This window comes from Erinaceus europaeus, chromosome 13, assembly GCF_950295315.1.
Source record: "Erinaceus europaeus chromosome 13, mEriEur2.1, whole genome shotgun sequence".
NCBI classification, from domain to species: Eukaryota; Metazoa; Chordata; class Mammalia; order Eulipotyphla; family Erinaceidae; genus Erinaceus; species Erinaceus europaeus.
Window position 1 is genome coordinate 98,346,905 of NC_080174.1, and position 15,851 is coordinate 98,362,755.

Below are 15,851 nucleotides of genomic sequence, written 5' to 3' on the forward strand. Positions count from 1 at the left end.
TAGACCTACAGGAATGCAGAGGATACACAGCCTCCTGTGCTGAATATGGGCCCCAGATCAGATTAATGGGGTTTATTGTTAGTGAGGTATTTATATTAGTTATTGCTAGAGGGTAGATAGCATAATGGTTATGCAAAGACACTCTCATGCCTGAGACTCCAAAGTCTCAGATTCAATCCTCTGTGCCACCATAAACCAGAGCTGAACAGAACAGATCCTTATTTGTGGAAATAGACTCCCCTTTGAAAGCTCATCATTTACATGCCATAAATCCCAGGGTTCCCAGGTTCAATCCCCACCCCTAGCTGCCCACACACAGGGGATGTCTGGTGTGGGGGTGGGGTCTCAGTCATCAAGGAGAGCTGGGTAACTAACTGCTGTGATGAGGTTTACTGGTCCCTCTCAACCAGAGGGGCTGGAGCAGCAGGCAGGAGACTTTCCAGAGCTGGGAGATTCTGTCTCTCTGGAGACAGAAGTCTGAGACTTTATATCTGTCTCCAACAACCTCCCACCCTTTGAATTCTGACTGCTGATAGGAGAGCAGGACAGCTGAATGGATTAAGGAGGGTCAATGGGTTTATCTGGATCAGACTTTTCCCTGGATGACTTGAAGACTTGATCCACTCAGACTCAACAGCTTCATTCTCAGGCAGATGCAGGCAGGCAATCCTGGCTCTGGAGGTCATCCATGCAAGAGGCTGAGCTGTCACACTGCCACAGAAAACACTTGAGGTGTATATTATATAGCACCACTTTGGCTACATAATATACACATTTTCACATTTAAAAAGGTCCTGGTGAGGTATTCTGAGGGTCAGTGAGTGGGCTGTTGGACTCTCAGCAAGGGACCCCAAATTTTTACAAGCATCTCATATGCTAGAGTGATTACCTCATTTATCTGTCTCTCTCCCAAGACCCTGAGCACTGTGTCATGTCTGCTCAGCTTGGTGAGTAGTTTGTACATATGTAACATGCTCAGTTTTACACATAAAAGTTTGACCCCCACTGAGTGCTCCTCTGCTGTCATGTTCCAGGACCGGAGGCCTGCCCTCCACCACCAGTCTTTTACTTTGGTGCAAGAAACCAATAAATTTTAACTACTGATTTAGCCCACTGTGTCTAAATACTTATCATCTCAACATGTCGTCAATTTGAAACCACGTTGCTGATTTTATAGCTTTAAACACTGAGAAAAAAAAAACCTGGTACAATTGTTCCAAGTCTGGCATTTGGTTTACACTTAAGGCAGAAGTCATTTGAGTTTCCGAGAACTCGGCAGGCACTGCAGTTAGTGACTGTTGTGTCAGACAGCACAGAGAGGCGGCAAACAAGCATCTAGCGGTTTCACATTGTCAGAGATGTGGTCGTTTCCATGACCCATCTCGCAGACTGTCGCATTCTTAGAAAACTCAGGTGTGTGCTCTGTCCTCTCAACTTGTTCTTTAGTCATTTCATAGCTTTGGACACTTTGAACTGTCTCTGGACGGTTTATTCAGATTAATTTTTCCAGAATAACTCCCCCCCATCAGCTATGGTCATATTCCCAGACTTACTGTTCATGTAAACATGGCCCTTTTCTGTGCAACTTTCTTTGTTTCCTTCTTTCTGTCTTCCTTTTTTTCATTCTTTTTTATCACCAGAGCACTGCTCAGCTCTGGCTTATAGTGGTGTAGGGATTGAACCTGGGACTCCAGAGCCTCAGGCATGAGTCTCTTTGCATAACCGTTATGGTATCTATCCCTCCCATTCTGTGCAACATTCTATGAACTTTTCCAAGTTGCTTTGAAAACAGGCACAAAGAATTAGAAATATTTCAAAGACATTTTACTCTCATTTAATACTATTACTTAATGTGGGAGGTCTGCACAGCTCTAGAAATATTCCTATAAGAAGCGTTAGCTGGGGGGAGTTGGGCAGTAGTGCAGCGGGTTAAGCGCAGGTGACGCAAAGTGCAAAGATTGGCATAAGGATCCTGGTTCAAGCCTCCAACTCCCCACCTACAGGGGAGTCGCTTCACAGGAGGTGAAGTAGGTCTGTAGGTGTCTGTCTTTCCCCGTCTTCCCCTCCTATCTCCATTTCTCTCTGTCCTATCCAACAACAACAACATCAATCATAACTACAACAATAAAACAAGGGCAACAAAAGGGAATAAATTTAAATATATATTAAGTATATATTAATATTAATTATTATGTTATATAATTATATATTATACAATATATATTAAATATAAATATATTAATATATATTTTTTAAAAGAAGTGTTAGCTGGGGAGGGGTAGGCACCTGGGTTAAAATTTTCCTATAAGAAGTGTTAGCTGGTGAGGGTGGGGCCCTGGTTAAAATATTCCTATTGAAGTGTGGGGGGGCATGAACCCCTGGTTAAAATATGCCAATATATATATATAATATGCCGAAATATATAAAGTGTTAGGTTTTATCTGGTAGGATTAATAACACTCTGAAGACAGGGAGGGTCTTGAGGGTAGAAAGAAGATAGATCAAAGGAACTGAATGGGTGGGGATCTTTTAGGCAAAACAGTGATTGTGTAGATAGGCCACAGTATCAGGAATGCAGGGTGGAGCAGGGGGAGCTGGCTTAATGTTTTAAGGAATGCCAGGCTCCTGGAGGCAGAAAAGTGCAGGTTGCTTTGTGAGGCTCCTCACAACTTCCCGACATGCTCCAACTCTTTCATCCACTCAGCCACCCTGTCATGCAAATGTCTTTGTGACTCTGGACCTGCTGGGCTCAAGCTCCTTCACCTCATCACATCAACAAATGGCTTGTTGAGTACAAACTCATAGATTCATTGGCTTCGAGTGGATGAAGGCATGGACTTTCAGGAACAGGATTCAGACAAAGCCAGATATGAGGCAGGTGTTCTGAGTCCAGAATTCTTCCCCAGGTTCACATCTTGTCCTTTTGAAGCAGTGAGGGTGGAAGTGGGACAGGACAGAGCTCACATTAGCCCTCCCTGGCCTTCCTGGTGACATTCTCACTGGAACAGGGAATACTTGAGCTCAATTATCAGGTGCAGAAAAGTCAAACTGAAACATTCTGAACAGCTCAACAGGCTGGGCTGCACAAGGAGTGGCAGTTCCTCTCCCCCCGCCACCCCACCCCTGCCCCATGGGATCAACACAAAGGCAGGGAGGTTTTTTTTTATATTTTTTAACAAAATTATATTATTTTATTATACTATATATTTCCATTTGTTTAAATTTCTTTATTGGGGAATTAATGTTTTACATTTAACAGTAAATACTATAGTTTGTACATGCATAATACTTCCCAGTTTTCCATATAACAATACACCCCCCATTAGGTCCTCTGTCATCCGCTTTGGACCTATATTCTCCCACACACACACACCCCAGAGTCTTTTATTTTGGTGCAGTACACCAATTCCAGTTCAGGTTCTACTTGTGTTCGTGGGAGGGTCTTTATCACACACCCATTCAACTCAATTCTCAAACACTCCCACCAGGGGATTGGTGTGAGGGAAAAAGCCTGGGAGGTAGTGCAGTGCATAAAGTCCTGGGCTCAGACAGGCAGTGGTGCACCTGGGTAGTGGCACACAGTACAGTGCACAGGGACCCAGGTTCAAGCCCCTGGTCCCCACCTGCAGGGGAAAAGCCTTGTGAGTGGTGAAGCAGGGCTACAGGTGTCTCTCTGTCTCTCTCCCTCCCTATCTCTGCCTCCACTCTGTTTCTCTCTGTCTCTATCCAATAATAAACAAATAAAAAAATATTTTTATTTCTTTAAATTATGATCTATACATCAAAACGTTGAGACATCTGGTCCATTTTTCCCTCTCATATTAGTCAAATAGTGATTTGTGAGACTATAAGTTAATAGGAGCGTATATTAACACCATTCCCACTGCCAAAGGTCTGTGTAACTCCCCCCTCCCCCAGCCCTGAACAGGGAAGCTGAACATCCACCCTCACCCTCCACCCAGAGATTTTTACTTTGGTGCCATTCTCCGGACTCAGTCAGAGTCCGCTTGGAGCTCCTCTTTCTGTTCTTCTTTCTCAACTTCTGTTTATGAGTGGGATCATCCCATACTCGTCTTTGTCTTTCTGACTTATCTCATTTCACATGATTCTCACATTTAACATAACAGAATTTTGTTCAGTGAGATAAAAATATTTAAAAGGTGGTCTAGGAGGTGGCAAAGTGATAAAACTTTGGACTCTCAAGCATGAGGTCCCAGAGTTCAATCCCCGGCAGCACATGTGCCAGAGTGATGTCTGGTTCTTTCTCTCTCCTCCTATATTTCTCATAAATAAATAAATAAAATCTTTAAAAAATATATTTAAAAGAAAAAGTGCTGGGCTCTCAGCATGAAGTCCTGAGTTCAGTCCCTGAAGCTGCACCTGTACTTGAAATAAGTGTGGACTTAGGGTATATATAAAAAGTGTGAGAATATCAAGTTTGAAAGTATTCCTTTGAGTGTGAACTGTTTAAATAGGTTAGAAATATTAGGATAGGGAGTCGGGCGGTAACACAGCGTGTTGAGCTCAGGTGGTGCACAACACAAGGACCTGTGTGGGGATCCCAGTTTGAGACCCCATTCCCCACCTGTAGGGGAGTCACTTCACAGGCAGTGAAGCAGATCTGCAGGTGTCTTTCTCTCCTCTTGTGGTCCCCTCCTCTCTCCATTTCTCTCTCCTGTCCAACAACGATGACATCAATAACAATAATAACTACAATAAAACAAGGGCAACAAAAAGGAATAAAAAAATTTTTAATTAAAAAAAAATAAATATTAGGATAAGTTGTTTTAAGTTTAGAGTGTATGTTAGAGTTAAAGTGAATATTCAAGAGTGAGAATATTATTTTGAGTTTGAAATGTTAAAATACTTAGAGTGATGAAACATTGTTAAAATTAAAGTGCTAAAATGCTCTTGAGTTTTAAGTGACAAAGGAAAGTGAAAGATAAAACTTAGAACCTTGGCCCCCAAGTCCTGCAGGCCTGCATAGATAAGTCCTACGCAGGATAAACGCCCTGAAATGCCCCTGCACAGGCGTAAGATAAAGTCCCGTGCAGAGTAAGCCTTGTGCGGCCCCCTTAGTTCTTTGAAATGCCCCTGCAGGCCAGCATAAGATGAAGTCTTGTGCAGGGAAAGCTCAATGTGGCCCCTGAGTTCTCTGACATGACCCTTACACCAGCATAAGATAAAGTCCTGTGCAGGGCAGGCCCTACATCTGCAGCACCTGATAAAGTTAGACATACATGTCAGGAAGACCTCAATTGGAACTGGCTGATTAGGTTATTTCCAAACTGGCTGGAAATAACCTAATTCACACCCCAGCCCAGCTCAGGGACAAAAGCCCCAGACATCTGGACATGGATGGCAACTTTTGAACTGCCTGCTACTCTGTAAGTTTAGAAGCCCCCATCCCGCATATCCCATGGCAATCAACGGTCACAGAGGTGTCTGCAGATTCCCAGACCAGACCCAGGAGAGGAACCAGCTACTTGGACCAGAACTGGACCAGATCAGGACCAGGACCCGGAACAACTAGGACCAGGACAGGACCAGATCAGGACCAGACCCAGGACCCATCTGGACCAGCTTCTTCAACCTGAAGACATCTTTTGTCCTGACCTTACCTGTGCACCTCCCTGTCTTATACTGAGGAGGTATTTGGGATACATAATTAAAATTATAAGAATCTGACGTCAGGATATTAAGAATTTTTTTTTTTAAAGTTGAAAAATATTTTCCACATCATTAGAGTTCACAGTATTTAAAGTAAATCAAGCTTTCCCCACCCCCTTAGATTTCAAACTGCATTGTCTCAGCAGAGAGAGCTCCCGCCTAGCCAGGAGCCAAACCATCAGAATTTTTAAAGAATGTGTTGTTAGAGTGTAATGTGGCGTTAGAGCGCCATCTACTGTCAACAGAAGAGTACAGCAGTACTTATAAAATAACATCCTCGGTCTCCATTGGCAGAATTCTTTACCCTATTTAATTCATTAATATCAGGGTCATTTTTTGGTCTATGCTCATGACAGAAAGAACTATGATGGGCAAAAAAGAAACAGTGATTAATATATATCAATTAAAATACAACTAACTCAAGAGGAAAAAGAAACAGAATCTATATGGGCAAGTCACTTGCCCAAGAAACTGCCATCTCTTCCTCTTTCCCTGAATGTCTTTCAGGCCAGAAAATGGAAGATCAATCACAGCAATAGCTTGAGACTCTGTTTAAATCTAGCAGCACAGCCTCTTCACTGGACAGTATGGCCCCTAGATGGAAGGTACTGTAGTGAATACAAGGTACAATACCCTAGCTGTGCAATGTGAACAGAAGAGGTTCTGGAAACATTTAGTGAGTTATCCTGCCTATTAGGACCATTACAAAGCCCACAAACTCTACTGACATCTCTTTCCAACTCTTTAATTTTTCTTCAACAAAAGCACCCACAAAAATCTAGTAAAACAGGAGTTGGGCGGTAGGGCAGCATGTTAAGTGCCGCATGTGACGCAAAGCACAAGGACCAGAGAAAGGATCCCTCTTCGAGCCCCTAGCTCCCCACCTGCAGGGGAGTCACTTCACAGGCGGTGAAGCAGGTCTGCAGGTGTCTGTCTTTCTCTCCCCCTCTCTGTCTTCCCCTCCTCTCTCCATTTCTCTCTGTCCTATCCAACAACAATAGCAACTATAACAATAAAACAAGGGCAGCAAAAGGGAATAGGGAAGGGTAGATAACATAATGGTTATGCAAACAGACACCCATGCCTGAGGCTCCAAAGTCCCAGGTTCATTCCCTGCACCACCATAAACCAGAGCTGAGCAGCGCTTTGCATAAAAAAGGGGTGAAATAAATAAATATTAAAATAATTATTATGCCGAGATCTGGCCCAGACCGGCGGCCGGCAGCACGTGAGGCGGCCGCGGAGTCGCTGCACAGGATCCTGCAGCGGGACCAGCTCCAGCAGGCCAGTCCCGCCCGGCCGCAGACACGCAGCTGGCGGCCACTTGCAGCCGCACAACCGCGCAGGCGCCGCGCGCACTCGGGAACCACAGCCCCGCGCCTGCGCAGACGCGCCGGTCCGCCCGCGGACAAGGCCAGAGGCTGCCGCGTTCAGCGCCGCTCCCCGCCGCGGGTCCGCGCCCCTGGCCGCCTTCCGGAGCCTGCCCGGGACACCCTGCACCCGCCCCAGCGGCTCACGCCGCGCCCCCGCGGGCCCCGCACCTCCCCGCAGCTCCGCGGGCCCCAAAGCGGGGCGAGGGGAAGCGGGACCCAGACCAGCAGGGAGGCGGCGCAGAATGGCCAGAGGCGAGGCTGGCGCACCTCCCCGACACACGCAGAGCCCCAGGTCTCCTCGCCCGGCTCCCGCCGCCACCCGACACCCACCAGCTGCCACTGACCTGACGCCGCCGTGCAACCAACTCTGCACGACAGGACTCGCAGCTACAGCAACGCGAACCTGCTGCCCAGCCGCGCGTGTGCAGGACCCCGCTGGCGCCGCTTGGCCTGACGGGAGTTGTAGTCCGCCCCTCGCCGTCATCCGCGGAAGAAGAGCCCTTCGAACTACAAGTCCCAGCAGCCCGTGCGGCTGGCCTAAACTGACGCTCCCGGAAACAGAGATGCCTCTGCCCTGGAGCCTAGTGCTGCCTCCTTCTTCTTCTAGCGTTTGCCCTTCTTCCGTAGCCAGTCAACAGCGTCAGGTTGAGCCTGATGTCAAGTTTCGAGACCTCCTTTGAATCTGGAGAGGTGGCAGTCGTTGACTATGTGGGTCAGAGTCTGTCTGGAGCCGTAGGGGCAGTTCGGGTCGTCTCTGGCTCCCCAGCCGTGGACCATAGCAGCGCACAGGCTGCCTCTCTAGCCTGGTGGTTCAGGGTCGGCTTCTTGTGGTTTTTAAGGAGCCGGAAGCTCTAGATAATGAATGAGTGAGCTGCTCTGCGCCATGGTAATTTAATGAGAGAAATCTAAGCTGTTTGCTTTTTTTTTTTTATTTGTATTTATTTTGGACCAGGAAAGAGAATTGAGAGTAGGGCCTGGATGATGGTGCACCTGGCTGAGCGCACATGTTACATCGCGAGGCTTAATTTATCTTCATTTATTTATTGAACAGAGACGGCCAGAAATCAAGAGGGAAGGGGAGACAGGGATGGAGAAAGGCAGAGACACCTGCAGCCCAGCTTCTCCACTTGCAAAGCTTTCTCCCTGCAGGTGGGCCCCGGGAGCTCGAACCTGGGTCCTTGCGCTGTGACGTGTGCGCTCAGCTAGGGGCACCACCACCCTGCCCCGCTTTTCTTTTTTTTTTTTTCTAACCAGAGCACTGATCATCTCTAATTAAGCTGGTGCAAAGGATTAAACCTGAGATTTGGAGACTAAGTCACTAGAGTTTCTTTGCATGAATAAGCATTATGGTCTCTTCCCTGCCATTTTATTCATTTCTATATATGTTTGTTTGCTTTACTACAACACTGCTCAACTCTGTCTTCTGGTGGAACAGGGGATTGAACCTGGCACTTTGAGCCTCAGGCATGAGAGTCATTTTGCATAACCATTATGCTATCTGTCTACACACACACACACACACACACACACACACTACTGGCCATCTTGTTAAATGCAGAACCTCGTGCATGGAAGTAACACACTTGTTAAAGAAAAAACTATATGCCCAAGACATCATGGTTTGAGGGTCAATCACTGGCATTGGAAGTGAAAGCCAATAAGTGCTCCTGTGAAAAGAAGAAAAAGAAAGAAATAGAATCAAGTGCCGTGAAGGGATCAGGGGAGGAGCAGAAATGTGTTTTTTTTTCTTTTTATTATTATTATTATTATGAGCTTTACTTATTGGCTAGAAACAGCCAGAAATAGGGAGAGGGTGAGAGAGAGGGAGAGAGACACCTGCAGCACAGCTTCACCACTTGAAAGTTTTCCCCATGCAGGTGGGGAAGGGGGGCTTGAACCTGGGTCCTTGCACCACAAATGCCTTAATGCCAATCATCTATGCTGACCCTGCCCACCCACCCCTGGGGCAGCTCCACACCTTCTGGGTGAGGTCCATCAGCTCACATATCTAGAGGTGTGTCAATGGCTGCTCACTGTGGAGAGCCGCTGGTCTGTCCCCAGAATCAGCAGAAGCACTTCTCCAGGACTTCCATCTCTAACAGGCTCTGAGGAGAGGCTGTGAGCTGCTCTGCACTGGCAGCCCCAGGTAAGCAGGGCCTTCTGACTGTAATGTGGGCTTGGGTAGGGAAGAGGTTGTCTAAATTTTGACATCCTGAGATTGCTGACATCTGTATTCCTGGAGAGAGGAATCTGGCATCCAAAGGAGTGTGCTCCTATAAACACTGAGCTACAGACGTCGGCTACATCACTGCTTTCTGCCGGTGGCCATCACCGAGTGAGCATCCTGACCTTGTCTCTGTCAGTTGCCACCATGTTGAAATCTGAGTCTCCCAGGGAGCCAGAACAGCTGTGGAAGCTCTTCATCGGAGACTTGAGCTTTGAAACGACCGATGAGAGTCAGAGAGGCCATTCTGAGGAGTTGGGAGCTCTCACAGAGTGTGTGGTTATGAGACTCAAACTCCAAGTGCTCCAGAGGTTTCAGTTTTGTCGCATATGCCACCGTGGAGGAGGTGGGTGCTGCCATGAATGCGAGGACACACAGGGTTAATGGGAGAGTTGTGGAACCAAAGAGAGCCGCCTCCAGAGAAGATTCTCAACGACCTGGCACCCACTTAACTGTGAAAAAGATTTTTGTGAGTAGCAAAAAGAAGACACTGAAGAACACCATATAAGAGACTATTTTGAACACTGTCGGAAAATTGAAGTTATTGAAATCATGACTGACTGGGGCAGTAGCAAAAGGAGAGGCTTTGCTTTTGTAACCTTTGATGATCATGATTCTGTCGACAAGACTGTCATCCAGAAATACCATAATGTGAGTGGCCACAACTGTGAAGCAAGGACAGCCTTATCACAGCAAGAGATGGCTAGAGCCTCACTCAACCAAAGAGGACAAAGTGGTTCTGGAAATTTTGGTGGTGGACATGCAGGTGGCTTTGGTGGCAATGACAACTCTGGCCAAGGAGGAGACTTTAGTGGTCAAGGTGGCTTTGGTGGCAGCCAAGGTGGTGGCAGTGGGGATGACTACAATGGATTTGGCAATGATGGAAGTAATTTTGGAGGTGGCAGAAGCTACAATAATTTTGGCAGTTATAATAACCAGTCCTCAAATTTTGGCCCCATGAAAGGAGGAAACTTTGGAGGCCAAAGCTCTGGTCCTTATGGTGGTGGTGGCCAGTATTTTGCAAAACCATGAAACCGAGGCAAATATGGTGGCTCCAAGAGCAGCAGTAGCTATGGCAACAGCAGAATGTTTTAATCACCAGGAAACAAAGTTTAGCAGGAGAGCAGAGCCAGAGAAGTGACAGGGAAGTGACAGGTCACAACAGATTTGTGAACTCAGCCAAGCACAGTGGTGGCAGGGTCTAGCTTCTACAAAGACTTGTGTTAGACAACACTCTTGTGTATGAGAGAAAAAAGCTTTGGAGGACTGTATTTGTGACTAATTGTGTAACAGGTTACTTTAGTTTCTGTTTTGTGGAAAGTGGAAAGCATTCCAACAACAGGTTTTAATGTAGATTTTTTTTCACCCATGCTGTTTATTGCTAAATGTAATAGTCTGATCATGAAGCTGAATAAATATGTCTTTAAAAAAACAAAACTCTCAGACCACAGTGGAATAAAGCTAACATTTAACAGAAAATTACTAAAAGACACAGAATTTGGAAACTAAACAACATACTGCTTAAGAACCACTGGGTCAGAGAGACACTCAAGTAAGAAATTCAAATTTTCCTGGAAACGAAAATGAAGACACAAGCTATCAAAATATTTGGGACACAGCTAAAGCAGTATTGAAAGGGAAACTCATAGCCATACAATCCTATATTAGAGAACAAGAAAAAGCTCAAATAAACTACCTTACTGCACACCTTAAGGACTAGAGGAAGAGGAACAAAGGATCCCTAAAGCAACCAGGACAGAAATCACTAAAATTAGAGCAGAAATAAACAACATCGAAAATAAGAGAACCATACAAAATATAAAGCCAAATGTTGGTTCTTTGAAAAAATGAAACAAGATTGACAAACCCCTCGCGAGACTCACTAAAAAAAAAAGAGAGAGAACATTCAAATTAATATAATTGTAAATGATAGAGGAAATATCACAACTGACCCCACAGAAATCCAGAAAACCATGTAAAATTTCTATGAAGAACTATACACCACCAAGCTAGAGAATCTGGAAGAAATGGAAGAATTCCTAGAAACATATGTCCTTCCAAAACTGAACCAAGAAGAACTACAAAACATACATGCACAAATAATAGACAAAGAAATTGAAACAGTTATTAAGAATCTCCCCAACAATAAAGTCCTGGACCAAATGGCTTCACAAACTAATACTTTTTTTAAAATTAATATTTATTTACTTATTCCCTTTTTTTGCCCTTATTGTTTTATTGTTGTAGTTATTATTTTGGTTGTTACTGATGTCGTCGTTGTTGGACAGAACAGAGAGAAGTGGAGAGAGGAGGGGAAGACAGAGGGGGAGAGAAAGACACCTGCAGACCTGCTTCACCACCTGTGAAGCGACTCCCCTGCAGGTGGGGAGCCAGAGGCTGGAAACGGGATCCTTTGGCCGGTCTTTGCACTTTGCGCCCCATGCGCTTAACCCACTGTGCTACTTTCTAACTCCCCCACAAATGAATTCTACAGAACCTTCAGGAAACAGTTAATACCCATACTTCTAAAGCTTTTCCACAAGATCAAAGAGTCAGGAACACTCCCTTCCACCTTCTGTGAAGCCAACATCACCCTGATTCCAAAAGCAGGTAGTGACACAACCAAAATGGAAAACTACAGACCAATATCTCTGATGAACATAGATGCCAAAATATTAAACAAGGTCCTGGCCAACCAGATACAGCAGTATATCAAAAAGATTGTTCATCATAACCAAGTGGGATTTATCCCAGGAATGCAAGGCTGGTTCAAATACGTATTTCAATCAATGTCATTCACCACATCAATAAAAGCAAAACCAAAACCAGATTATCTTAATCGATGCAGAGAAAGCCTTTGACAAAATCCAACACCCATTCATGCTCAAAGCACTACATAAAATGTAAATAGACGGGAAATCCCTCAAGACAGTGGAGTCCCTATATAGCAAACCTAAAGCCAACATCATACTCAATGGAAAGAAGCTGAAAGCATTCCCCCTCAGATCAGGGACTAAACAGGGCTGTCCACTATCACCATTCCTCTTCAACATACTGTTGAAAGTTCTTGCCATAGTAATCAGGCAAGAGAAAGAAATCAAAGGAATACAGATTGGAAGGGAAGAAGTTAAGTTCTCACTATTTGAAGATGATATGATACTATACATAGAAAAACCTAAAGAGCCCAGCAGAAAACTACTGGAAGTTATTAGGCAATATAGCAAGGTGTCAGGCTATAAAATTAATGTACAAAAATCAGTGGCATTTCCTTATGCAAACCCTAAATCTGAAGAAGACACCCAGAAATCACTCCCATTCACTGTTGCAGCAAAATCAATAAAATACCTAGGAATAAAGCTGACCAAAGAAGTGAAAGACTTGTATACTGAAAACTATGAGTCACTATTCAAGGAAATAGAAAATGATACCAAGAAATGTAAAGATATCCCATGCTCATGGATTGGAAGAATAAATATCATCAAAATGAATATTCTCATTCTCATGCTGAAGTTGAAAAACAAGATCAGAAAAGAAAACACAAGTAGAACCTGAAATGGAATTGGCGTATTGCACCAAAGTAAAAGACTCTGGGGGTGAGGTGGGGAGAATACAGGTCCATGAAGGATGATAAATGACATAGTGGGGGTTGTATTGTTAAATGGGAAACTGGGGAATGTTATGCATGTACAAACTGTTGTATTTACTGTTGAATGTAAAACATTAATTCCCCAATAAAGAAATAAATTTTTTAAAAAATGAATATTCTCCCCAGAGCCATATACAAATTTAACGCGATACCTATCAAAGTTCCACCAAGCTTCTTTAAGACAATAACAAAAACTACAATCATTTATCTGAAACCAGAAAACACCAGAACTGCCAAAACCATCTTGAGGAAAAAAAAAAAAAAACAGAAATGGAGGCATCACACTCCCAGATCTCAAACTATATTATAAGGCCATCATCATCAAAACAGCCTGGTGCTGGAACAAAAATAGGCACACAGACCAGTGGAACAGGCCTGCAGGTGTCTGTCTTTCTCTCCCCCTCTCTGTCTTCCCCTCCTCTCTCCATTTCTCTCAGTCCTATCCAACAACGACAACATCAATAACAACAACAAAAGTAACTACAACAACAATAAAAAAACAAGGGCAACAAAAGGGAAAATAAATAAATATAAAAAATTTTAAAAAAGAAATAGAGGCAGAGAAGGTGACTAAGATCTGCCATGTGATCAGGCTTCTAGAGTTACTGGTGTGAGGTAACATGTTGGAGCCTTTTCTATGGAGTCTCAGTGAGGGGTGTGTATGCATGGGGTGAGATGAAGGAATTAAGAGAATAGAACTAAGGGGTCTGTTCTCTTTGATGTCTACCACACCCAGCATTATCTAGAGACAGGCTGGGCAGCTGGGTAGGTGGGGAGTCAGCCATGCCAGAGGAGATGGGCAGTGGGGAAGCCCAGCCAGTGGCCTCAGCTCAGTCAAATGTGAGGCAATTTGACTAGTTAATGGGGGTGCTGGGAGGATAGCAAGAGGAGTGCTGATGGCATCCAAGTTGAAGACAGTTTCACTCTAAGGGAGAGGAGAGGGGGGCTGGTGGATAGCACAGTGGAGCAAAGAATAAGGACTGAACTAAGGATACCTGTTCCAGCCCCCGGCTCCCCACATGCAGGGTGCATTGCATGCTAGGTGATGAAGCAGGTCTGCAGGTGTCTATCTTTCTCTCCCTGTCTTCCCCTTCTCTATTTCTCTCTGTCATATCTAACAATGACAGCAATAACAACACAATAAACAACTAGGGCAACAACAGGGGAAAAAAGGCCTCTGCCGGGAGAGCCTGAGGGTGCTTCTTCCCAGGCACATGCTCTCTGGGTTGGAGAGAACTCGGCTGGAGCCAATATAGGCTGCTGCGTGTGTGGGAGAGGGATCAGGAACTTGTGTCGGTCTAGCATTGTAGGAGACTCTGGGACTCACAGAGCAGGAAGGCAATTCAAAGTTTAATCAGAAGAATTCTTTTTATACATCCTAAGAAGGAAGTGGTAGGGCGTGACTAGGAGAGGGGGCGGAGCAAAAAGAGAGTGCAAACCAGTGGGATTAAATGGTGGAAAACAGGGTGTGACTAGGAGAGGGAGCAGAGCAAAGAGTATGAATCAGTGGGATTAAACAGTGGGAAACGGTGTGACTAGGAGAGGGGGTGGAGTGAAAAGAGAGTTCGAACCAGTGGGATTAAACCAATGGCCTCAGGCAGGGAGGGTCTCAGGTAAAGCAGCGATATGTAAATAGACCACAGCATTAAGCAATGCAACAGAAGTGGTCTTAGAAGCAGACCAACAGGCCTCTAGGAGCAGTGGATTCCTATTGCAGTCACGGAGCCCCAGCAATAACCCAGGATGCAAAAGAAAAAAAAAAGAGAGAGAGAGGAGAATGGAGCTATGTTCTGAGGAGGGAAGTCTTTGATAGCATGTAGGGGAGCAACAATCATGGTTGTAAACAGCAAACCTTTGTTTTCATAATTAGGCCCCTATTGCCTGAACTTGCTTGGTCAACAACTGAACTCATCTTGAGAGATTTTTAGGGGGTGAGGAGTGGAGACCATGAAGCCAAAGGAGTTAAATACAAAAAGTTCATTCAGGGAAATAATATGAGTGGTTCACTAAACTCAGGACTTTGATATGAAAGGAAAAGGAAAATGAAACATGAGAGTAGGCTTATATGTCATCAAGTCAGTGACAATAAGTTTGGCCTTCTAATTATTTAAGATTATAAAATATTATGGTGTGGGAGGTAGTGCAGTAGATAAAAATTGGGCCCTTAAATACATGAGGTTCTGAATTCAGGCCATGGTACAGTCTTTTACTTTGGTGCAATATAACCAGACTGTAAATAATTAATCTTCCCAATAAATTAAGGGGGAAAAAAGTAGCTGTCAATTGCAGGCAGAGAGATGGAAAAGAGGAACGTCCTTCTTGACCAGAGGTGGGCTCCTCACCAGATTTTGAGGTCCTTCTGGGGAAGAGGGGCTTCAGTCCTGTGCAAGGACAGAGCCAAGTTCCTGCCCCAGATCCTGTCCTGGTCCTCTGCCTGGGGTCCCCTCTCTTTCCACAGCCACTCACCATAAGAGCTCCTGTCCACAAGTTCCTCCAAAGATTCATTAGTCAAGAGGTGGAGAGGTCTGTGTGTCCTTCCTCCTTGAGCTAAGGAAACTCCTCTCTAGGTAATAGGGACATTGACCCACCACCACAGCTCCTGCAGTGCTGCCCACTCCCTACACACACACACACACACACACACACACACTGACTGTATCCTACAGCTTCAAGGTTGGTCTAATGGAGGGACCCATCCACCTCATTGGACAAGATAATCCTGAAGTGTGTGGGGGCTAAGTGGTTGAGCACCTGGTAGAACACAAACATTGTAGTGCACAAGGACCAGGGTTGGAGCCCTGGTTCCCCACATGCAGACGGAAAGCTTCATGAGTGATTAAGCAGTGCTGCAGGTGTCTGTCTCTCTTTTCCCACCCTCGATTTCTGGCTGCCTCTATCCAATAAATAAATACAGATAATTATATATATATACACAAAT

General features: G+C 44.9%; 1 pseudogene; it reads left to right on the forward strand.

Annotated features, from left to right (window-relative positions):
* The first annotated feature begins 7,751 nt into the window (after nucleotides 1-7,751).
* Nucleotides 7,752-11,304, forward strand: LOC132542429 (heterogeneous nuclear ribonucleoprotein A1-like; annotated as a pseudogene).
* The last annotated feature ends 4,547 nt before the right edge of the window (nucleotides 11,305-15,851 follow it).